Raw genomic sequence first — 24296 nt, 5'->3', positions numbered from 1 at the left:
GTCAATAAAGTTCATCTCTCCTGGGATCATGAGATGGCCCAGCAGTTAAGAACACTGCCTTCTCTTCCATAGGATCTGGGTTTGATTCTCAACATCCACATGGTTGCTACAACTGTTTGTACCTCCAGTTCCAAGGGATCTAATGCCCTATTCTTGTTGTGGGATATTTGATCACACTGTGTGTGAAGGTCTAGACTTGACTTTAAAGGCTCCATCTTAGGGAAAGGGCCACCATCTCAGACCACCTGCTGTACTCAGTTCCAAGAAGGACCTCAGGAACGTGCCATGACAACTCGAACGGATACAGAGCAGTATCCTTCTGCAGACATCCTGTCTGCAGTTTATGGCCCTTGAAGATATCTAGATAATCTAGCTGAGCAGTCCAGATAATCCTGTTCAGTGGGTTGTGGTTCCTCACCAAAAGTCTGACCCAATGGTTTCAAATGTGGTTTCGTACCCAAAGTCTAGACCAATAGTTTAAAAAAATCACCTTGCCCATATCCCTTCTACCCAGTTCCAAGCATGTAATTCCAGGCTTGTGGTTTTTCCTTATAAAATCTCTCTTACACCTGGGCTCATGGCCACCACCACATTTCCTTCCAGCTGCCGTGTGGTGGCCCAGGTTGAACCTGAATAAAAGAACCCTTATGTGCTTGCATCAGAAACCGGCTCCTTGGTGGTCTCTGGGGGTTTTGTGAAATGGCTACAACACTGTGAACCCTGAGATTTCGTTATTTAAATAAAATCAACCATAGGTCAAGACGTGGAGCAAGCAACCAGTTGGCTGGAAGTAACCACAGAGAGTGAGGGAAAGTTGGGAGGTCAGAGAGAGAAAAAGAGAGGGGGGGAGGGAGGGAGGGAAGGAGGGAGGGAGGGAGGGAGGGAGAGAGAGAGAGAGAGAGAGAGAGAGAGAGAGAGAGAGAGAGAGAGAGAGAGAGAGAGAGAAAGAGGAAGTATATGGGAGGGACATTCGGTTGGAGGAGTTTTGTATCAGATGACATAGGAGAGAACCCTCTATCTGAGATGGAGGTCATCTGGCTACTTTCTCTGCCTCTCTGAGCTAGCAGGTTTTCACCCCAGCATGGGTCTTTATTGGTAAAATAAAAAGATAGAGACTTAGTTAAAACAACATTTACCTCCCTACATTTTCCTTGTCTTCAAAGCCAGTTGATGCCATTGCCAAGTTTGGCTGCCAGCTCAGGAGGGACCCTGACCTTGGACCACATTAGCAGCAGCTTCTGTTTGGAGAAACAATTGTTTTCTAAGAACAAGCAACCCCTTGGGCTTTCTCTTTTCATAACCTGGGCTGGGTCTCACCCTGTGGTCCCTTTCCTATTGTTCCAGCGCAGAGCAGGAAGTGTCTCCTTAACAGCTTACAGCTTCCCTCTCCACTCAGGCGATGGCTATGTTTCTAGTGTTCTTTTTCTCTCCACCTTTTATGTTTCTGTATTTCTGTGGGCCCTACTTGCTCTTTTCTTTATAGATTTATATAAGAATAAGTACTAATAACAATGCCACAGATTCAATGTTATGCCGTCATCAAATTTCCTTTGAGAAAGAAATTGATCCATTACTTTTTAGCTTTGCCTCAGGAAAGTTCTTGAGGCACAGGCTGGAGGCAGCCAAATTCCTTGCCAAAGTGTCACGCAAATGGCCTCTGTCCTAGTTACTAATAGAGACCTTATTCCCTCTGAAATCAGGTAAGCTAGGCCTCTGCCTTCTGCATGACTTCTAGAAGTATTGTTTCCAAGCCCCTGCTAGAATGTCTTACTAAGCTCTGCTTGTAGCATTCAACTGTTTTCTTTTTCTAGTCCTAAATTCTCGTTTTCCACATTAAAAAACAAAACAAAACAAAAACCAAGTTTTAAAAAACCCCAACAAACCCAGCCAACCAACCAACCAACTAACCAAACAAACAAACGAACAAACAAAAACCAACTCACCAGCATGGTTAACTTCTTCACAGCAGCAGTGCACTTTCTAGCCCTGACTTCTGTATTGGGTACTTTTTGTTGCTATGCTAACACACCATGACCAAAAGCAATTTATGGAAAAAAAGGGTTTATGTTGGCTTATGGTTCCAGAAGGGGAATTCATGATGAGTAAGGCATGGGAGCAGTCGACAGGTAGGAAGCTGAGGAAGCGGAAAGATCACATCTTCAACCATCAACTGAAAGTGCAGAGGGGGACCTGGAAGTGGATGAGGCTGTAGCCTCTCCAAGCCCACACAAAGTGACATACTTTCTCCATCCAGCCTTTTACTTCCTAAAGGCTCCATCACCTCTGAAAACAGTACCCACCAACCAGGGACCAAGTGTTTAAATAACCTGAGCCTATGGGGAAAATTTTTCATTCAAACTGCTACCACTGCTATCAACATTCTTTGCATGGACAGGGTCTTTCACTGGCCTAGAACTTGCCAAGTCGGTTGGGCTGGCTGGCCACCACCAGGGATCCATTTGTCTTTGTTTCCCCAGCACGGGTTTTTTTTTTTTTTTTTATGATCTAGAGATCAAACTCAGTCCCTCATGCTTGGAAAGCAAGTGTTTACTGACAGTGTTATCTCCCTAGCCAGACAATCTCTCCCCTCCACTCCCAGCTGGTTTTGAGACAGGGTCTTACTGTGTAACCAGGTGGCTGGCCTTGAACTCATAGAGATCTGCCTGCCTGCCTTTGCCTCCTGAGTGCTGGGATTAAAGGCATGGGCCTCCGCTGCTGCCACCACCCACCACCACCCTGAGATATCCCCCCTTCTTTGAGGCAAGGTCTCCCAATAGCTCAGGCTATCTTTCAACACACAGACACATAATTTAAAACACATTTATATACAAAATTTAAAATGGCAAAATAACTAATAGATTGGCATCAAAGGAAAAAAATGCGGAAACCACTTCACCAATTTCAACAGATGTGAAACGAAACTGAGACTCACGTTACTGGGGAGAGACATGCAGCTCAGGTTATTGTTTGCCTAACATGTTCAAGGCCCTGGGTTTGGTCACTATGACATCCCTACCTCCAAAAAACACACACACACACACACACACACACACACACACACACACACACACCCCTGCCTAGCACAGGACATCAAGACTAGTGAGGAAAACTAGTGCTAACCAACACCTATGACTCCGGATGAGCCCCTAGTACTAATTTTTCAGTGGATGACAAACATTCCTGAGGATTCCATACGGGTACTCCTGCCCCCCTCTCCTGGATCTTTCTCCTGAAGTTCCTTCTCAATCACATACTTTATGAAGGGAGAGTTTGGACATCTGAGCTTGATACTCCCCTCCTACACTGGACAGCCAGGAGTGTCTGAAGTTGGAAGAGGGCTGTAGTCAACAATTAATTCCCACTTCAGTTTTCCAATAGCTGGACCCCTCTGTGTACTTCATAGTTTACACTGACCCAAAATGCCTACCCATCTGCCTGGGCTTGTAAGCAATTTTCTTTTATCTCTAAAATAGGACCTTTGTTACAGCTAATCTCAAGGTGCAATATTAAAAAAAAATAATAATAAAGAGCATAGAGCCATGCCAAGGAAGATGTAGAAAGCAGAATTTAAACTTACACATTTTCTTCATTCAATAATAAGTCCTCAGGAAATGTTAAACACTAATGCAGGACTGTAGCTTTTTTTTCTTCATCTTTTTTGACCCATCTAGTAATGCCAGTATTACAAATACTATACACGCTTTTAACATGTCTTAATGTGTATACTTTTCTTTGTGTGTGGTGTGTGTGTGTGTGTGTGTGTGTATGTGTGTGTTATATTCATGTGTGTACAGATGCACATCTTTGTGTGAGTGTGTGTGAAGACCAGGCTGGGTCAGCCTCTGCTGTCTTTCCTCACGACTCATCCATCTCCATATCTTTTGAATATTTTTCCTCCAGACAGGTCTCTCATAGGCCAATTAGGCCTGAGAGGCAGGAGGGCCCAGGGGTCCTCCTGTCTCTGCCTCCCCAACATTGGAATTACAAGTGTTGCCACGATGCTTGGCTTGTGTTTTACTTTCTTTCTATGTGAGTGCTGGGGATAGAACTCAGAAGTGAAGGTCAGAGGACTCCTTGTAAGACTTCCTTTTCTGCTTCTGCTGTGTAGGTCCTAGGACACGAACTCAGGTTTTGTTTTTTTTGAGACAGAGTTTCTCTGTGTAGCCGTGGCTGTCCTGGAACTCACTCTATAGACCACACTGGCCTCAAACTCAGAGATCCACCTGCCTCTGCCTCCCGAGTGCTGGAACTGAAGGTGTGTGCCCAGCTAACCAAGGATAATTTTTAGTGGTCAGTTTGTCTTGACTGTTTTGAGTATAACCTATAATGTAAACCAACCCTTTGGGGATGAATGATCAATTGCAAGAGATAATGTGATACCAACAATATACCCTTTTCATCACTATTTCGCATATATTATTTATCTAATAATTTTATACATTTTTCTGATCTGTATGAATATATTGCTAAGGTGCTAACTACTTTCAGAGTATTTACTATAGAATTACTGTCATGTGGGAAACTAGCATGCATATGGACCACTATCTTAGAAAATTTTATGTCACAGTAGGAAAGAAAACATTCGGTTGCTGTTTCCTTCTGATCTGTTTTGAAAGGATTTCCCACGGAGTTAACAGCTGAGGGTTGTAGCTCTGTGGTAGAGCACTAGCTTGGTATACGAGAAGATCTGGGTTCGGTCCCTGGCAACCTTTACTCTCCTATACAAAGAAAGTTAACTCACACATGTAGTTCTTTTGTACGCTGCTGCTTTGTGTAATGCCTGCCTGACAATTGTGTCAACACTCTGCATCATCCTAGAATCTGGACACTGATAGAAAGCGTGAAAGGAAATCATGTGGACAGTCTCTGTCTTATTTCATTCCGTACACTTTTGATGGTATGGACTAAGAAAACCACGGGTCAACACTCAGCATCTATTAGAGAGATGGCAAAGAATCAGCCACCTCTGGTTTGTTTCTTCCTCTGTGAAACTGTTTCTTGAAATCCAGACTTGGATAAGTGACTACCAGAGAGTGAAGACTCGTGACGCCATGGCTGACAACCTGAGTTTGCTCACTGGAGCTCACATGATACAAGGAAAGAACCAACTCAACAAGCTCTCTCCCTGCTTTTACAGGCATGCCGCACCCCTATGTCATAACATACACAGTAAGAGTAAATTAAATTACGCTGAAAGTACTAGACCTACCTAAAATTAAGACTTCAGATGAGTGATTCCTTTTGCACACAAGAAACATTTTTATGTGACACATACTTTATCTTCTTTTCTAGACTGAGCAGTTTCTACATTTGTTAATCAGCCAAGAACTTTGAAAGGGATTTGAAAGAGAAAGGGTCAAGGCACATGAATCTAATGTTCAAGGTCAGGAAAATTTTTCCTGGGATAATCAGTTTCTTTTTCTTTCCCTTTTCCTTTCTCTTTTTTTCTGGAACTTTCTATGTAGACCAGGCTGACCTCAGGAATCAGTTTTTCACTCTGTAGTAATGCATGTTGTGTCTTCAACAAAATAGTACCTAGAAGCACTCACCCACTGAACATTGCTCAGTAATGACTTGAACAGTATCAAACTTCAAATATTGTAAAGTAGGGAAACACAAAGCTGTGCCATAGAGACATTAAAAATCCTGAGCATGGCCTTGGTGGCAATGTCTTAAGTCTAGGGTGGGTTAGATGGAAGATTTGCCCTGGCAATAGTTATTCAAGGTGTTAAATCCAAAGAAAAAAGGAAGAAAATCTGCTTGACCTCTAGGTAGGGGAGAGGTCAAAACAATGTGAGTTTGAAGTACTACAATAATGATGTTTTGGGGAAGCGTTTGTGATCTTAATTAACATCTTAACATTCTCTCCCATCAAATCTTAACATGCAGTCTGTTTCTCCATTTTGTGATTGTCAGGACCTGTTCATTCTTCTACTATTGTGTGTGTGTGTGTGTGTGTGTGTGTGTGTGTGTGTGTGTGTGTGTGTGTTTTCCTAGCAAAGATAATTTATTCTTCAACTTCCAAACCTTACTTTATAATTTCATCAAATTTTATAGGACATGAGATTATCCTTGGGTTAAAAGGGAACTTCAAATTTATACTTCTGGGTTGGTAGGTGTAGCTCAGCGGGTAGAATGTTTGCCTAGCATGTACGAAGCCCTGGGTAAATTCTTGACACCATGTAAACCAGGTGTAGAGGTCTGTCACCCCCGTACTTAGAGGGTAAAAGTAGGGGGATCATAAGTTTAAGATAGTTCTTGGTCTTTGCTATGTACAGAGTTTGAGCATAGCCTGCGCTATATAAGGTTCTCTATTTTCCAACAAAACCAAACCAAACAATCACATATCAATGATAAGTTTTACAATAAAACAGTTTGATCAAGTGGGTGGGCTGTTTACTGCCATGAAGGAGGACAAACATTGATTTGGACAGTTACTGGTTCTTTCAGATCCACACATTTTTTAGTACTCCTAATCAAAAACCTTAATCATTGTGTCAGAAAGCCTTTGGCATCTAAAGCTTATTTCCATCCCAGAACGCATTCTCTTTCCCAATTATCTTTGGCTCTCTCAGATCTCTCCCACTGATATCTTTGACATCTGCTCATCTGGTTGCACAGATTCCCGTCTTTACAAGTTGCTATTAGCTGCATGGCTCCACAGATCCCGCGCTTCAAGATGCTTGCCTTATCTTTTGCTGCAGTGATGCTTTATCGTTCAGTATCATTTGGTCTGGGTAACAATTTGGAATCTGTCTAAAGCAGATGGTTTTTTAAAATTTTAAAGCAAATCACATGTAAGCCATTAGTGACAATACTCAAGGCAACACCTGAAGGATTTTTTCTTTTATTGTGTTCATCCCAATTACTGAAGGAGTTTAAATGACGCAGCCATATAAAACATTCATATATCTGTGCAGACTTAACTCAAGTTGAACATGTTTCTAATAATATGTACACTATATTTAAGAAGGAAAGTTTATAACATCTGATAAGAAAGTTAATTTTTTTTTCTATTGAACTCTACTAACTAGTTTCTTTTTATTTGGATGAATTTTTTTCATTCTTTTTCTACATTTTCTCCTTCCATCTTCCCTTTCCTCTAGCCTAACTTTCATCTTTCTCTCTGTAATTCCTTTTCCTTTCCCCACAGGAGGTAGTTTTGCAGTGCAGAGTGGCATATACAGACTAGGGACGCTGAGGCAGAATTCAAGGCCAACAGCAACTAAGAAAACCTTGTCTAAAAATATAAATGAATAGAACAATAACAGCAACAACAAAAGGGGATAATTAACACAGAAGGGGAGGAATTACTGAGTCTTAACCCATTGAGGTTGTTAAAGCTTTAATAAAACACAGGCCACGGAGAGCAGCAGCAGCCTCAATCCACTTTAGATAAGGAACACTGCATGTTCTATTGGCATCAATGCCCAGCTCATGGCAAGGGTGCTATAAATTATTGAACCCTTTGTGGGGTTGCTGTAGGTTAATTTACAAGGCCTTGGGAGAACCCTGTGATGGTGATCCCCATTTGAACTCTATACACACCGTGAGGGACACTGTAATGGGTTTACTGTGCAAAAAAACGACAAGTCCATGATCTACTTTCTTGATAGCCTGGGTATAGCTAGAGGTCAAAACAGGAAGTGCCATTGTTAATGTGCAGGAACATGAAAGCTCCATTCTTAAAAACACCTTGAACCTTCTTCCCCAGGAGGACATTTTGCCTTCAGGAACTTTGGGTGGGACCTTATGGCTTCCTGTGTTTTTTCTTCAAAGTGGTAAAGCTTGTTTTTGTTTTAAAATACAACTTAAAGGAAATACACTTAGCCATTTTAGAAGGGAATAACACTCAGCTGCTTTTAGACTGTTATAACCATCTGTGATCATTTGTCATATGTGGCTAAAAAGTGGCCAAGACTGATGAAATGGCACTTTGTATTTAGAGAGAAGACTCAGTCCATTTCTCCAAGGTAGTTTCTTTTAAATCTCTACCTGTTTCTGGGAAGGTCCATGGCTGAGTGTGGACGATCTGCTCTCACGGCAGACATCTCCTCCCCAAACACTGATGGTGAAAAGTTCCAGTCTTACGGGGCTTGAACTTGTTGATCCATAATTCCATTTTCTAGGCTCCTTGTGGACAAGTATTCACAAGTCATATTTATAATATCTGTTGCCTTGGGATGGCATTTTAAATGAAGAAAAAAACCAAGTCTTCAAATGGAAAAATGAAGGTAGATTCAAGAAAGAAATAATATACTAAATATTGTTTTGACTTTTGTTTCTATCCTTCCAAGGTTTTCATAGCTCATATTTGACAGCAAAAAATATTCTAGAATGACTCATCATTCAAAAATAAGCACAGGCATTTTTTTTTTTACAAGTAGAATGAATCGAAGACACCTTTCTCATCTCTTAGTGGAATATGACTGTTGCAGGCATGACTGTACCAACATAGGGATGGACTAGATCAACAATTGGTAGTTGTTTTTACTGTAAGCTTCCATCATACTACAACTACAGCTTAATGCGGTAATACAGCCGAAGTCAAAGTCTCCACACAATAGACCCGGAAGCAATGTAAGCCTCAGCTCCTCATACACCTAGTTCCAATCAAGGACTTGTTCCAGGGAACTTTTTGTGGATCCTCTTTGTGATCCTTTAAACGCAATACATCCTGCTGATTGTTCCTTATAGTGATTTCTGATGCAATGTGTGGAAGAAGAAATGTCTCCTTACTGCTCCGCGCAGCTTTGGGTATGACTGCCCTTAAGGAAAAAAATGAGCATTTTGTAGAAAGAGTGACTCAATTTAATAACATTTTTTGAAATTATTAGTTTTTAAAATTACAGAAACAAACAAACAAACACTCAGTAAGCATTAACGGAGCAGAAGAGGGGGAGGGGACCATCACAGTCTACACTTGAGATGCTGATGTGATCACAGGGCTTCTATTGTGCCTGCCACCTTCTCCTTCCAAGATCATGGTGCGCCTGCCCACTTCCTGTTTGACAAGGTGGTTGGAAATGTGGGTTTTATTTATGCTGTTGGAATTTTGAAATAGATTCAAAGGAAGGAAGCACTTGATTATAGAATGAAAGTTCTAGTTGAAAAGACTATGGTATTCTGTAGTTGTAAGTTTTCCTGTGTCCCACCTAGCCCGTGGTCAGGACAAATCTCTCTCACCTGCAGTCCTATAGCCGCTTATAAAATAATCACACAGAGGCTTATATTAATTACAAACTGTATGGCCATGGCCTATGGACCAAGCTTCTTGCTAGCTAGCTCTTATAACTAAACTCAGCCCATTTCTGTTAATCTATATGTCTCCACGTGTTCCGTGGCTTTCCCTTTGTGCCATTACATGCTGCTCCCTGGACAACGGGATGGTGTCTCCCTAGAATCTATCTTTCTCTTTCTTGTCTCTCTCCTTGGATTTCCCACCTGCCTCTAAGCTGCCTTGCCATAGGCCAAAGCAACTTATTTATTAACCAATGGGAACAACAATATATTCACAACATATAGAAAGACATCCTCCAGCAGTATTTTTACAGGAAAATTAATAAGCTTAAAAAAATTCATGTAAAAAGTATTTTACAGCTTACAAATCACTTCTTTAATATAATATTATTTGAGGGTACAATGATGGAGGTCTACCATTGCAGCCTGAACCTCTGCCAGAGGTGGTACCCTAAGCCCTGCATCCCTCTCTCCTTCCTCTGCCCTTCCTTATCATCCTCTCTGAGGTTCTGAAATACACTTCATGAATGTTGAAAAAAATAATAAATTAACAGTTTTCAGGGGCAAATTTAATATACTATTTGTCTTTGCATTTCTAGCACTGAATTCTAAGTAAGTCAATTAATCCTTGTGGAGTGGCTGAATGAACACAACAAACATTAAGAGGCGAGCTGAAACAGAAGCATCTTTTTAGATATTACATGAAAATAGAAGATCAATATCATTGTTTAAAATTTTTAATTTAATTTAATGTAGTAGTTTGGGTTGAAAACCAGTCTGTACAAATAACAAACAGCCACTCTATCATTGAAAGACATGCCCAGACCTAATATTAAAGTTTTTAGCTAATTATTCAGTAGGGAATACTGTTAGAAGTTATTCACAATGCAGCCATCCATTTGTATCTATCAGTTGTCTATATACCTGTCATTAATCTTGTTAGCCTCCTTCCAAATAGTACATCTTAATCAGTTATTGTCCACAGACTTTCAGGTCTTAACTTTCAATTATAATTTTTTTTTTTTTTTTTTGGTTTTTCGAGACAGGGTTTCTCTGTGTAGCTTTGCGCCTTTCCTGGAACTCGCTTTGGAGACCAGACTGGCCTCGAACTCACAGAGATCCGCCTGGCTCTGCCTCCCGAGTGCTGGGATTAAAGGCGTGCGCCACCACCGCCCGGCTTCAATTATAATTTTAAAAGACTGTGTCTTATTGATAATTTAGATGTTAGAATGTTTTATTCAGTGTTATAAAGTCTATTGGAATACAACAGATTAAATGATCAAAATTAGTCTGCAAGAAAATAAGGCTTTTCACTAACACACATTTACATCAGTTTTATTTATAGCTGTTATACTCCTTAATGAATTTCATGTTTATGAAAGCATTAGCTGATCTTTTTTATATTATTATGTGCATTTGACTTATCCATGTTTATATGCATATGTTTATATACCTTCATATGTATATATGTATATATATATTTATATACCTGCTTATCAGACAGACATCCTAAATGTATTGAGCTTTATTTCAATTTTTAGAGGCAGAAACATAAAGACAATGTGTTTGCAACTCCCAACACCACCCAATTCCCAACTCCATCCCTGGCACACGTGCGAACACACACACATCACACTTGCTCATATACATGCATGGACACACACATACAATCTGCAAGGTCTCTAAGTAAATGTTTATATACAGGACTTGGAAAATAAAACTTAAATGAAGAATCAATTAATTGCTTTAAGACTAATATATATGGAATTTATGGTCTAGGAAAATACATTGAGGAGAAAAACAAATCTCAAAGAAGAAACAAATTTCATGGAGCCAAACCTCTAAAATCCATAAGGAAGAAATATCCAGACTCATTTATTTATCAATATTTTGTGCTGCCAGAGATTGACCTGAGTGCCCACAGTCCACCACTGAGCTACATTCCACGCTCTAGGGTCAGATCTAGAGTCTCATGATTCCATCAAAGGAAAAAAATGCTGAACGAGGGTTCAAGCTGGAACTCTGCCAACTTAGCTACTGCTCTCAAGGAACAATGCCCTCTAGTGATGAGTGACCAACGTATGACTATTCACATAGAATGACTGGGTGAGAATGGGAAGCGTTCCCCAGAGTCTTATGCATAAGACAGAACATCTTTCTGAGAGAATTAAGATTGATAGAGATAAGTTGATTGACAGAGAGGGTTTATACTGGTAGTGGTCAGCTACATAATTAGATATGAGTTTTATCCATAGGGATGTGTTATATGGATGCAGATGAACACTATTGATAGAGAAAATTAGTAGCGACAGACATGACTTACGTTGATAGAGATGAGCTGTACTGATAATGATGAATCATACTGATAGAGATGAATAGTGTAGATAAAGATTAGTACAATTGAAAGAGATGAGTTGTGTTGATAGGCATGAGAGGTACTGATAGAACTGAATCATATTAAGTTATCTTGATAGAGATGAGCTGTGTATGTTCAGCATGTGAAACTCCATCCCTGGCTTGCACCTAGCCATGTTAATGTTGAGATATTGTGTTACACATACCTCAGATCTCCACTGTCCCGGCTTCAGTGGCCTCACATCCAGTGTGCAGCTGGGGTCAGACTATTGATGCTCTCCAGGCTGCATTCCCCAACAAATGATGGTGGAGAGGTGGGACACATTGGAAAGCAGAGTCAACAAAACTTTGTCTTTTCTCTTTCTCTTTTTTTTTTCTTTAAAGAAAAAGACTTCAAAAAAAGGGAACCAAGATAATTTTCTAAAGGATCTGTGCCAAATTGAAAATAATAACAATAACAATAAATAAACGGTTGGGAGTTCAAAGAGTAAACTAAAATAGGGAGTAGAGGAAATCCTCTTTGTTTTGCTCAACTAATGACTGCAAAGAGCTGGTTCCTTGTCCCAAAGCCTCTTCTAAAGTGCCACAGTCTTCTCTTTGGTTGGCTGCAGGAATCTTCCCCAGGGAAAGATCTCCTCCAGCATTTCTCATTTGTTTTATAAACAGATGGCAAGGTGGTTTTCTTTATTTCTTATTTTTAGAGAAAGACCAATAATCTGTCAACTGTAAGATTTCTACAGCCCAAGAGAGTTTGGTTTTTTTTTTTTTTTGTTAAGTGTTCACAATTTCTCATTCTCCTTGCTCTAGAGACACTTAGGAAAATGAGACACTTTTGTGTTCTCACGTCTACCTGTTTAAACTCCATGGGAATATTTCAGTTGTCTTGGGAAAACACCTTTGTATGAAGTGCAAAGAAGCTCTCGTCACAGTCTCCAGCTTTGGAGGAATTCATGCGGCTGTTTTCTCCTGACGGTCGCCTGCACGCAGTGACAGGAGCCCCTCCTGTGGAAGCGACACCACCATCATTTCCACAAAGCAAAGCTGTGGAGAAATGGGAAGGCCGGACAGAGCCGACGCATTAACTGTAGATTCCTCCCCAAAGTCTTTAACGCGCTCCTTCTCTTAAGCCTCGATTGTCTCTGACTTCAGCCATCTCTGGAACTTCTTTTGTTTTGTGGCAGTGCTGGGGGTGGAACCCAGAGCCCTTTGCACGCCAGGTCAGTGCTCTGCCACAGAGCCACACTCCCAGCCCTCCGTATTTCTTTGTTGTTGTTTTATGTAGCTTAGAGTTTTCCTGCCTGGCCCACAGTCAGGACAAATCTCTCTCACCCGCCAGTCCCACAGCCGCTCAGACCCAAGCAAACACAGAGACTTATATTGGTTACAAACTGTATGGCCGTGGCAGGCTTCTTACTAACTGTTCTTACAGCTTAAATTAATCCATTTCCATAAATCTATACCTTGCCACATGGCTCGTGGCTTACCGGCATCTTCACACGTGGCTTGTCATGGTGGCGGCTGGCAGTGTCTCTCTGACTCAGCCTTCCACTTCCCAGCTTTATTCTCCTCCTTGTCCCACCTATACTTCCTGCCTAGCCAATGGCCAATCAGTGTTTTATTTATTGACTAATCAGCAACACATTTGCCATACAGAACATCCCACAGCAGTTTTAACTTCGTTTTAAAAGTACTTTATCTCAGATGGGTGGCGGTGGCGCACTTCTTTAATCCCAGCACTCGGGGTGGTAGAGCCAGGCGGATCTCTGTGAGTTCGAGGCCAGCCTGGTCTACAGAGCGAGATCCAGGACAACCAGAGCTACACAGAGAAACCCTGTCTTGAGAAACCAAAAACAAAAACAAAAACAAAAAACAAAAAACAAAAAAATAAAAAAAACCTTTATCTCAAAAAATGCCTTGTAGTCTCAAGTATTAAGTATTGAAACTATCAGAAAACAGTCAGCATAATTTCTTGACTGAGTAAAAAGTTTTGGTACCCTCACTCCAAGGTTCATAGAGACCAGTGAACCCTTTCTTTACCTACTTCACATTTACATGGACCCAGTCAGATGGCTACCTACTCAGGTCCGAGATCCTGAACACCTCTCATAAGAGAGGGACGGCAAAGATCTGCCTCTTCAGCTTTTTGCAGAGGTGTGGTTGAGCTTCTGCAAAAACTACACAACCCTTCTTTTCCTAGTGGAAAAGCAGCTGTGGAGAACCCAAGACCTCTCTCCCTCCAGTGAAGACCTCGGCAGAGGGGCTGGAGGACAGGGGGGCTCTCTGCATTCTGTTGGAAATCAGGAGGAGAAAACAGATGGTGTGACGTGAAATTCTCCCATGGTATTTTGTTAGTCATCCTTTCCGTTTTTGCTTTTTGTTGTTGTTTTGGCTTTTTGACACAAGTGTCTCACGAAGTCCAGGGCTGGTGTGTGGCTAAGTATGGCCTGAAATTCACAGTCCTTTCCACTCACACTTCCTTTCAGTGTTGGAAAAGATTTTGAGGAAGTGAGATATATATATATATATATCTCACTATATATACCACCTGGGATATAAGAAGCTTGATTAATAAAGTTTTGGGTATTTAGGTTTGTGATAAAACCTTTATTTTCTTCTATGCTGTTTCTCTCAAAACAAGTGTGTTGGTGATCCATAAAATGAAGGCCAGAGATTAAAAGTTAGCATTAGTAATTAAAGCATCCATCTGACTAGCCACAGCGTCTAATTTTTCATCACGGTGACATTTTTTTTTTCCTAAATCTTTAAATTTGCTGCCTTTTTCTTCCTATCATTTTTACCACTGGGACGGCGCTGAAGCTGATTGCCTTTCTGCCCACATCACCTAAAAGAAGCTGTTTCTCTCCTGAGAAGATGCACTTAGTGTCCAGGCTTGTTCTATGTTCTATGCCTGGTTATCGTCCTTAAAGACCAGCTCTAGGAGCCAGTCCCTAGGTCAGGTCGAGCCAGTTACAGAATGGTGTTGGGAACGTTTTACTAGCCATAGAAATAATTGGTGCTGGAAACAGGAGGCATTGCAGTTTTAAGGCTAGAGGCATGAGAGTTGTCCATGTCAAAGTCTTGGCCACATGTGTATCAGATCCCAAGGGAACCTAGGATGAAGTCTTGCACACCAAGCCAGCCCAAGAGCATGGTGTGGAAGCCACAGGCAGAATGAAGTAGAAGCAAGGGCTCTTTTGATGTTTGAGAACTCCCTCCTTACCGTCCATATGTTCCTGCTCTTCATGAACTGTTCTGTCTTCCAGTGAGATCAGCCTGAACTGCCTGCTACAGTGAACAGCTTTGACTATCTTGATTTAAAGAGCAACATTGCATTTCCCTGCTAATGGCACTAACTCGGGGTTAAACATGGGAACCAGCAGTGAAGTTAAAGAGACAATAGCTCAAGTTTCTGAGAGACAGAATTCTTCTCTCATCCATAGGACCTAGTTCAAGGTCTTCACTTCTTTGTAATATGACTTAGGAAGGCCTGGTGCTGGTGTGCTTCTAACTGCTGTAAGGGGAAACCTTCCAAGAGGAAACAGAATCATGTAGCAGTGGAAAGAAAGAGGCAGTGATACTCCAGAGTCTTAGTTTTTCTTAAAACCAACCTCCTGAGACATGTGGGCCTGGACATTAATCTTTTAAGCTATTTGGTTAAACTTTCTTCCACTTATATCTAAAACCTTTCATTTGAATGAGTTAATGATTTCCTGCTTTTCTCCAGAGCACCAAAAATATCACTAGGAACTGTTCAGCCCTAAGTCTGTTCTTAGCAGCACCTCCATTGTGTTTCCTGACATGCATCGTTCATGTCAGCAAAGCTTCCCCTCTTCTCTTACTTTCTTGACAGTGTGGTATTGCTTTTCTATTGCTGTGGTAGAACACCGGAACCAAGACGACTTATAGAAGAGTCAGTTTATTTGGTTTTACAGTTCCAGAGGGATATGAGTCCATAAGGCAGGGAAATATGATAGCAAGTTGACAGCTCATATCTTGAGCTGCTGGCAGGAAGCTGAGAGAGAGAGAGAACACTAGAAACGTTGCTAGTCTTCAAACTCTCAAAGCCCACCTCAAGAGATGTACTTCCTCTAGCAAGGCCACACCTCCTAAACCTACCCAAACAGTGCCACCAACTAGGGATCAACTATTTTAATGCCCAAGACTATGGGGGCACTCATCATTCAAACCACCACAAATATCTGTATGCAATCTTTGAAAGTACCACATTTTAGGGAGGCATCTGTCTTTGCAGTTGTGTGTAATAACCTTTATGAAGATAAAAGATAAGTATTAATGATGTGTTATAAAACTGAATAAAGAAGAAATCAACTGACTTAAAGTTTTGAGGGAGTAAATAGAGGGAGTAAACATAGCACATACTGTGGTGGTATTTTACTTGTACTGAAATGTGATTTTAATTGTATGTTAATAAATAAAGTTGCCTGGGGGTCAGAGCTATTAGAGCCATAGCAAGTGCGTGGCGGCAGTGGCACATGCCTTTAAGGACCTGGAGGGCAGTACATACAGGCAGTGACGAGGCAGTCACATGTTTGGGTTTACAACCAATGAGAAGGCAGAACAGCTAGAGTATATAAAGACATACACACAGGAAGTAAGTCCCTTTCGGAGAGCTCTCTTGGCTGAAGAGGATTCCTAAATCAGGAAGGGTGAGGCTCTTAGCTCTGACCTCTTGGCTTTCTTCTCTGAATCGGCTCTGTGTTTCTTATTTAATAAGACTGTTGGTTACATCTACAACATACTTATTTATTATATTGATTTTCAGACACCTCCATTTATATATTATTTACTTTTCTGTGCTTTGATAAAATACCATGACCCAGGAAGAAAAGAGTTCATTTGGACTTATGGTTGCAGAGAGAGATTCCATAATGACTAGGGAGGCATGGCAGCCGGCAACTGGCTCTGGAAGCTGAGAGATCTTCAACTGTAAACATGAAGTGGAGAGAATGACCTGGAAGTGGGTAAGGCTGTACACTCTCAAAGCCCACCCCCAGTGACACGCTTCCTTCAGAGAGGCTCCACCCCTTAAGCCTTCCCAAATAGCTCCATCATCTGGGGACCAGGTGTTCAAAGGTGTGAGTTTATGGGAACAGTTTTTCATTCAAACCACTGCAATTCCTACCTTGAGAAGACTTTTGAATTTGAAATGAAAATCCTTACAAAAGTATTGTACTTTACACAGCATAGGCTTGGATCTTTGGTATATTACCTCATGTAATCCTGACAATCCTACCTGGTAGGCCCCATTAGCTCCGTCAACTAAATGGAGAAACTTAGGACTATGTTAATGAACTTGCCCAAGTAAATGACAGATTGAAGGCCGAAGTCAGATGATCCACTGTGGGGCTAAGGATGTAACTCACTAGGGATTGTTGCTGTGGATGACTGATTGATAAATAAAGTGCTGATTGGCCAGTAGCCAGGCAGGAAGTATAGGTGGGACAAGGAGAGAGGAGAATTCTTGGAAGTGGGAGGCTGAGGCAGAGAGATGCTGCCAGCCGCCACAATGAGAAGCAGATGTTAAGATGCCGGTAAGCCACGAGCCACATGGCAAGTTATAGACTAATAGAAATGGGTTAATTTAAGATATAAAAACAGTTACCAAGAAGCCTGCCATGGGCATAACAGTTTATAAATAATATAAGTCTCTGTGTGTTTACTTGGTTGGGTCTGAGCAGCTGGCAGGTAAGAGAGATTTGTCCTGACCGTGGGCCAGGCAGGTCCAGGAAAACTCTAGCAACAGAGTGTGCTTGTTCAACCAGTAAGAGACCTGAGTTCCACCCCTAGCACTACATGATCAGGAGTGCTAACAAGCATTCACAGTCGCACCATTCTGGAAAGGCAGAGGCAGGAGGATCAGGAGTTCAAGGTCATTTTCCAATATACAGTGAGCTGGACATCTTGAGACCCTGTTTTTAAAAGACTCACGATTACGTTACGATAATTAGAAAATGTGATTAATGAATGACCTCTTGGGCATGGCCAAGTTTAAGCTCTGACTGAAAGGATGTCAAGGTATGCCTTGAAGATCTTTGGGAAAATCCTAAGAGCCAGTAGCTGTGGTTTCCTGCAGGGATGCTAGCGAGATGGCAGGAAGCAAAGATGTGTTGCTCACTGTTGGGTGTTGTGTGCCTTTTCAAGTTTGGACCGTATGCTTCCATTATTTTATCCAAAGAGGATGACGTATTCAGAAAACTATCACGTGGAAAACTTTTACTTCATAGCACAAGAGACCCATCACAGATGACGTGGTGATCTCTTCTGGATCTAAAATGATTTCATTGTATGATTAGGTGACAAGGCTCCCATTTGTAGAGAATTCAAAGGCTCCTGTAATTGATAGTCTCGAGAACCACTGAAATGAAAAGGATAATTAAGAAAGTCCCCTGTACTTTTAGCGGTATCCATGGCTTTTAAAGTGATCAAATGAATTAAATTAAATTTTGGAAGCAAACCTTCAAATTCAGATTGGTACAAATATCTCTGGGGTCCAGTAAACTTGTAAGGGACCTAAAGAGATTTAACAGGATAAGTTTGTTGTGATTAACACCAAGTCACCCCCAGGGTGGAAGAAGCAGTGGTTTAGAGTCCGACAACGAATTATTTAAAATATCCCATGAGTGTGGATGAGCGGAGGGTGGGGTGGTGGAGCAGGCTCTGCGTATTTGTATGTTCTCAGAAGCTCAGCAGGCATCTTATGAAATCACCAGGAGACACCCTATCACGGGAACAAAGGAGGATAAAGAAAATTTATGAGCAGAAGTTCTGGCAGTTTGCCTCATTTTCTAAAGACAAGCCCACAGGAAGCAGAACCCAAGGTCCAGCCTTGTCTGAAGACATCTTAGTGTGTGCATGTGTGCTTAACCCAGCTGCGTTACCTTGACCATGTCTCTCCAGTTCCAGAGATACTGACTGTGTGTCGCCGTAAGAAGCTTTTGTGTTAAGCACAGTGCAGTTTTTTTATTACACCTACTAAATTTTGGGGTTCATAATTTTGCACAGCTTGAGACAGTAAGAACAAGGAGAAACCTTTTGATACACCGGAATTAGCATGGACGTGACATGTGCAGCATGTATGGAAAACAGGTATATCTAATTTTGTTGCTACAGAAAAAACAAGTAAGTTCTCCTAGCTAAAGCTCACAGCATTTTCCACATTATTTTTACTTGGGTGGGAGCTCCACCTCAACTCCTGGCATCTCTATACACAAAGAGTCTGGAATGTTCTGGTGGAAGATCCACCTCAACTCCTCTCCCCGTTTCTTTCCCCAAACCACCTCTTCAAAGCCCACCAAACACAGCTCCTCCCCCAGAGACGCTCAAGACCACTCCCACAGGGTATTTAAGCTGCATCTCTGAAAACAGACGTAGTTTTCTGGTCTCTCATTTTCATCTCCTCTCTGGGGGGCTGGAGAATCACCCGGGAATGCTTTACCCATTAAACTGGGGCCTTTTTCTAGTTCAGTCTGATTTGGTCTGATTTGGATTGCTGTGTTGGTGGAGAGGCTTATCGGAGAAAAGAACTTACCAATTTTTTTTGAATTTCTTCTACTCTAGTATTTGGATGAAAAAAAAAATTCACCCCAGTATTCTTTCTGCAAAAGTCTGTGTGTTGTCGTTCGATCTCTGGTTCATAAGTCACTCTTCGCTGAAGTGACGAAGCAAGGGAGAGGTTTTATTTATGGATTTTTTTTTTCTCTATTTCCCATACTGCCTGCCCCCTCTGAAGCCACAGTACTCTGCTTTAAATTACAAGGGGAGGCAAGGGTAGCCTTTGTTAAGGCCTTCGAACTGCAGGAAGAAGATCCTGGGGTCGTGTCTCTGTGTGAGATACATCCTCACCCTTCGTGTGTCCACACAGTCTTACCTTTCATGAGAGAAGAATAGGAATGAGATGTGGGTGGCATCCACTGTGTATCTGTAGCTGGCCTCACAATAAACCTGAGGAAAATGCCCAGAGCTGTTCTGGTGTCTCTCTTTGCCTACCTGGGCCTTTCTGGAGATAACCTTCCTTATGTTAGGCCAGAATTCCAGGCACCCAGGGCTGAAGTCCAGGGTGCTGGAGCCACGTGGGCTGTGCCACGTGGGCTGGGCCACGTGGTGACATCAGACACTTCTGCCACTGCTCATCAGACACCACCTGGCAATGGAAACTGGGCAATCCCTCAGATTTGCCTGCACGTTCACACTACTATCTATTAATTCTATTAAAACTAAAAGCATAACTTTTAGTTTTCTGCCCTCAGTACCAGCGTGATTAAGCCTTGAGGGTGCCTCATAAAGTTTCACAGGTTTCTTGTCTCATTTAAACCACCCCCATGAAAATCCCCCGAATCTTAAGATTAATAAACTTTAATCTGCAGTGTGGTTTTCTCCTTGTCTATGGCCTAACTTCTATTCTTTTTGTAATTGTTTAATGGAAGAAGGTAAATCCTTTGAGACTAAGAGATTGCAACCTCCCTTGTCTCATCTGGAGACCTCTGCCCCATTTTGCTTGTTAGAGTTTTCTAAAAGTAACAGGACTTCTCTTAATGAAGACAACCCAGAGAGCCGCTGTCATGAACTTTACTGAACTCACATCCGAAACCTAGCAAACAAAAACCCATTACTTCATGCAAACCCTGAAGGAAGAGACTTAGCACTCTGTCCCTGACTCTGCATTCCTTTGAAATGTGGTTGAAAATGCCTTCCTTAGAGGGATGTTTCGTGATTAATGAGATAATGTTCATAATGTGTTTTGATATCTTAGAGCAAAAGTCCTACATAAGAAAAGCAAGTATTAATTAATGTTCGTATCCAGATGCAGGGACCACAGACGTTCCAGGGACAGAAATAAAATACAGGAAAAATGTAAAATTTTGCTCTTATCAGGAAAATATGCTAAATATATATGCATATAATCAACTAACTCTTGAAATAAGACAAGTGCCTCCAAGACCTGTCACCAGGACCCAGTGACCGTCCTGGTACACTGCTAAGTGGAGGAGGATTCTACAGAAGGTTGATGAATGTTGTGGACCGTGGTTCTCTGAGTAAGTAGCTGCCATTGTCATTAGGTCAGCAGGGTCTGGTTGAAAGCAGCCGCCAAGAACAGCTGAAGAAACACACCATGCACTTCAAACATGGGACTGGGAGGATCTCATGTCAGATGGAGATCTGACCTGTAGGCCTCCTCCCTGAAGACTAGTTCCATAGTACCAGAAGGTTCTGTGCAAGCAGCCAGGGGAGGGAAGCTACCAACAGTCCTACCCAGACGTGACACTGTTGATCCACACCGATGGCCAGTGTGGCAAGATGTCCTTCAGGGTGCAATAGTGGCACTCACATTTCGGTGGGAACTAACAGCTGTCTGAGTGGATCTCCCCCTCTCAATGGGGGAGAGAGGTCATGGCTTGTAGCGGAAACTTGCAACTTCCCAGGGCTAATGAGGTCGTGGATCTTAGAGGACAACCACCTCACAGCACTACTTTCCTAAACGAGCACAATTCCTAACTGTTCTAAATACTAACCCTTATACCGCGGTACAGCTCCCACCTCATCAAAGAAGCCTCTCTTTACAACAGACAGAGACCACTGATAGACAACTGCAACTGGTCAAAACGTGGAGAACAACTTATCCTTGGGTGCTCAGCCCTAGTGGCTACATTGACAACTAAATTCCTGCAACTGGGTCTCAGGAAGCATTGAGAAAGAGAGGCAGAGAGATTGTAAGAACCAGAGGAACAGGAAATCTGCCATGAGATTGTCTCTTAGAAATGACAGGGGAGCTTCTCCCATGATACTTTAATAATCTGGCTGCTGCCAGGTGTGGTGGAACATGCCTTTAGCCCCAGCACTCAGGAGGCAGATGCAGGTGGATCTCAAAATAAAACAAAGCAACAAAAACAATATGGATACCTAAGCAAGACCTGAACAGAGACAACACCCCGGCGGCAGTCTTGCTGACATGGAAGGGGGACACCCCACTGGGCTACACTCCTAGCCAAAGGACTACAGGCAACTAATGACTGTTGAGAACAGGAGAAAGAGTGTTCTCCAGGGCTGAGCCTCCTAGTTGGTTATCCAACACCAAGTGGTCAGCCCTGAAATCATATACATACAGGTAGCATTAAGTGAATTGAGAAAGTTGTGCTTGTGTATTTATGCATATATATGCATATATGTGTGTGTGTAACAATTACAATTAAATAAAAAGAGGCCATGGATTTGCGAGAGAGCTAAGAGGGAGATATAGGAAAGGCTGGAAGCAGAAGGAAGGGAAAGGGGGATATGATGTAATTATATCCTAATTTCAAAAAACAATGAAAAAAAAACAAAAAAAAAGAGCAGGCTTGTGGACTTTTGACATCCCTCTAAGAAGGAGTGCGTGGGAAAGTTGACTGAATCTTATCTTAGATTTAAGCCAGTATTTCAGGCTTTGTAATTTGTTCTAATTGCATGTGGCCAGGGGTTAAGGGGTATTTCCAGAGGTGCTACAGTGCCCTGGAAGGTTAACTGAAAGGGAACCCATCTAAGCGTCTATGGTGAAGCCATTTCCCACACGGGGTGAAGACTGTCCAGTTTGGCTGCTCTGGGGTCACCCAGGCTCCTCCTGCTCACCCATGCTCTGTATTTAATCACAAGGAACTCATTGGTTCCCCAGGGTGGAATTGTACTTGGGTTTGTCTTTGTCCTTGGGACCTTGTGGGGAGGAGGTAAATGCTTATGTCTCCCTGGGGAGGAATTCTCCAGGCAACAGGTTCTTGCTAGTATTTGGGAGGAGCACCTTTCCTGCCCACAGGTAGAAGGAAGTGTTAATAGAAGAAACCTTGAATTGCAGCTTTCAGCTCCAGCATGTGGGAATGAAATACGGCAAGTCCATCAAGAGGGTAATTTGTCCAGGTGGCAAATCTGTGCACACTTTGACCCAGCCACTGGATAGCTACTTCATGCGTGCATGCGCACTGCAGCAGGGTTAGCAGGCGTTGTCGGAACCACCCAAATGCGTGCCCGTTCGAGAACGGCTTCCTATCTTGGACATTCAGCGGCATATTTTGTAATTAAGAAAGAATGAGGAGGATTTCTATCTGCAGATTGAAAAGATCTTAAAGATATATCTTTCAACAAGATAAAAAGCAGTGTGTGCAGCATGACTGTGCTTGTGCACGTGCGTGAGACAAAGAACGTGTGTGTAATCTGGGGTGTAATACATAAAATGTTTTTGTATGTTATATTCACTGAATAGTTACTACTGTGGTTAATTTGTAGGGAGACAGAGTGTTTCAATAGAAAAAAAAATCTTTTTATTTAATACTTAAAAAAAACCCCACAAGTTTACAGTAAGTAGAAGGGTTTTTTTTTGTTTGTTTGTTTTTGTTTTTTGAAAGAGAGAAGTCCAGCTTGGCTTTGAACTCTGAATCTTCTGGTCTCAGCCTTCCAAGTTGTGGGGATCTCAGGCCTGTTCCACCACACGAAGGTTTAGAGAAATAGTCACAATGTGTATGTATATTACATATATGATATCATATATATATAATTTTTAAAGAAGGGAGTCCTTCTTTCTGTCCACTCCAATTTAGTGCAGCTATCATATTCTGGACACACAGGACTCTTGAAACCTCATCTCACCCTAAGAAGCTGCACCATCTGTGAGATCAAATCTCTTATATTCTAATGCATGACCAGGGGATGGGCACGAAACAGTGTTTATTGGGCTGTGGATGTAATTCAGCAGTACAGCAACTGCCTAGCATCTGTGACTGCTTTGGTCTGGTTGACAGTACGGGAGAAAAAAATTATTTTTTGAAATCTCACACACTGCCTTTTTTAACTGGTTAATTAATTTCAGAGCTGGGGATTGAAGGTCTCACATGTGTGCCGGCTACACCTTCAGCTCTCAAATGTGGTCTCATTTAAAAATATTGATCTACCTCAAATTTGCCTGAAACAGACCTGTGACTATGTAAATAGTGACCACAAATCTTCACTTCTGTCTCAAATTTATTACAGACTAAGTATTTCTCTCATGAACTATTTACCTATTTCCATGCTTGACCGTGAGCATTTAAAACATTGCTGTGCTAACTTTTGAAAAGTGAACATTTATTATTTTCTTTGATAGACTTTTTAATTAAAAAATCAACATACAATATAACTTGTGAGAAGAAAGACTTAAATACTGAAGACTTTACTTGCGATCATAGCTCCCTGGGAAAGCTCTTACCTAGTATGCAAGAGGCCTTGGGTCTGCAGGAAAGAATAGATTGTGAAACCTTCCAATTACAGAGAAATCCTGCACTTCAGTGTGTTCCAGTAAATACATCCTACAGAAACTATTTCAGGCTTCTCATTTTAAAGGAATTTAAAAGTAGCTGCTGAAAGGACTCACAGTCATCATGAACACATGCTGTGCAAGAATGCAATTATGAATCATAGAAAGGAAGTCATATGCCAGCACAGTAAGCTGGCTTTTAACATTATCTCCATCTTCATTTGGATTCCTGTACAACATCCCAAACACTGGGAGAAAAAAGATAAAGCACAAATGATTTTTCACTTGAAGTGTGTTTAAGGTGAAAACACACCTTTGATAAGAGCTAAACCCAATCCTTTTGTGTGTGGTGTTTAAAACCTCTCAAGATAGTTTCGGGATGGAGGCGATTTAACGGAAGAAATAAAATATTGCTTGTCTCCATGTTGAC

The 24296-nt window shown here is 41.7% G+C and overlaps 1 protein-coding gene across 1 annotated transcript in view; it reads right to left on the bottom strand.

Moving 5' to 3' along the window:
- Positions 1-11887, bottom strand: part of Slc39a10 (solute carrier family 39 member 10) — a 125922-nt gene extending 114035 nt beyond the window's left edge. The window contains exon 1 of the mRNA XM_052749443.1: positions 11802-11887. The gene's annotated coding sequence lies outside the window, so the exon portion shown is untranslated. The remainder of the gene's footprint in view (positions 1-11801) is intronic.
- Between the last annotated feature and the right edge of the window lie 12409 nt (positions 11888-24296).

This window comes from Peromyscus californicus, unplaced genomic scaffold, assembly GCF_007827085.1.
Source record: "Peromyscus californicus insignis strain IS unplaced genomic scaffold, ASM782708v3 Scaffold_21__1_contigs__length_65335640, whole genome shotgun sequence".
Taxonomy (NCBI): Eukaryota; Metazoa; Chordata; class Mammalia; order Rodentia; family Cricetidae; genus Peromyscus; species Peromyscus californicus.
The sequence above is the reverse complement of the archived record's forward strand: the minus strand, read 5'-3'. Positions and strand labels throughout refer to the sequence as shown.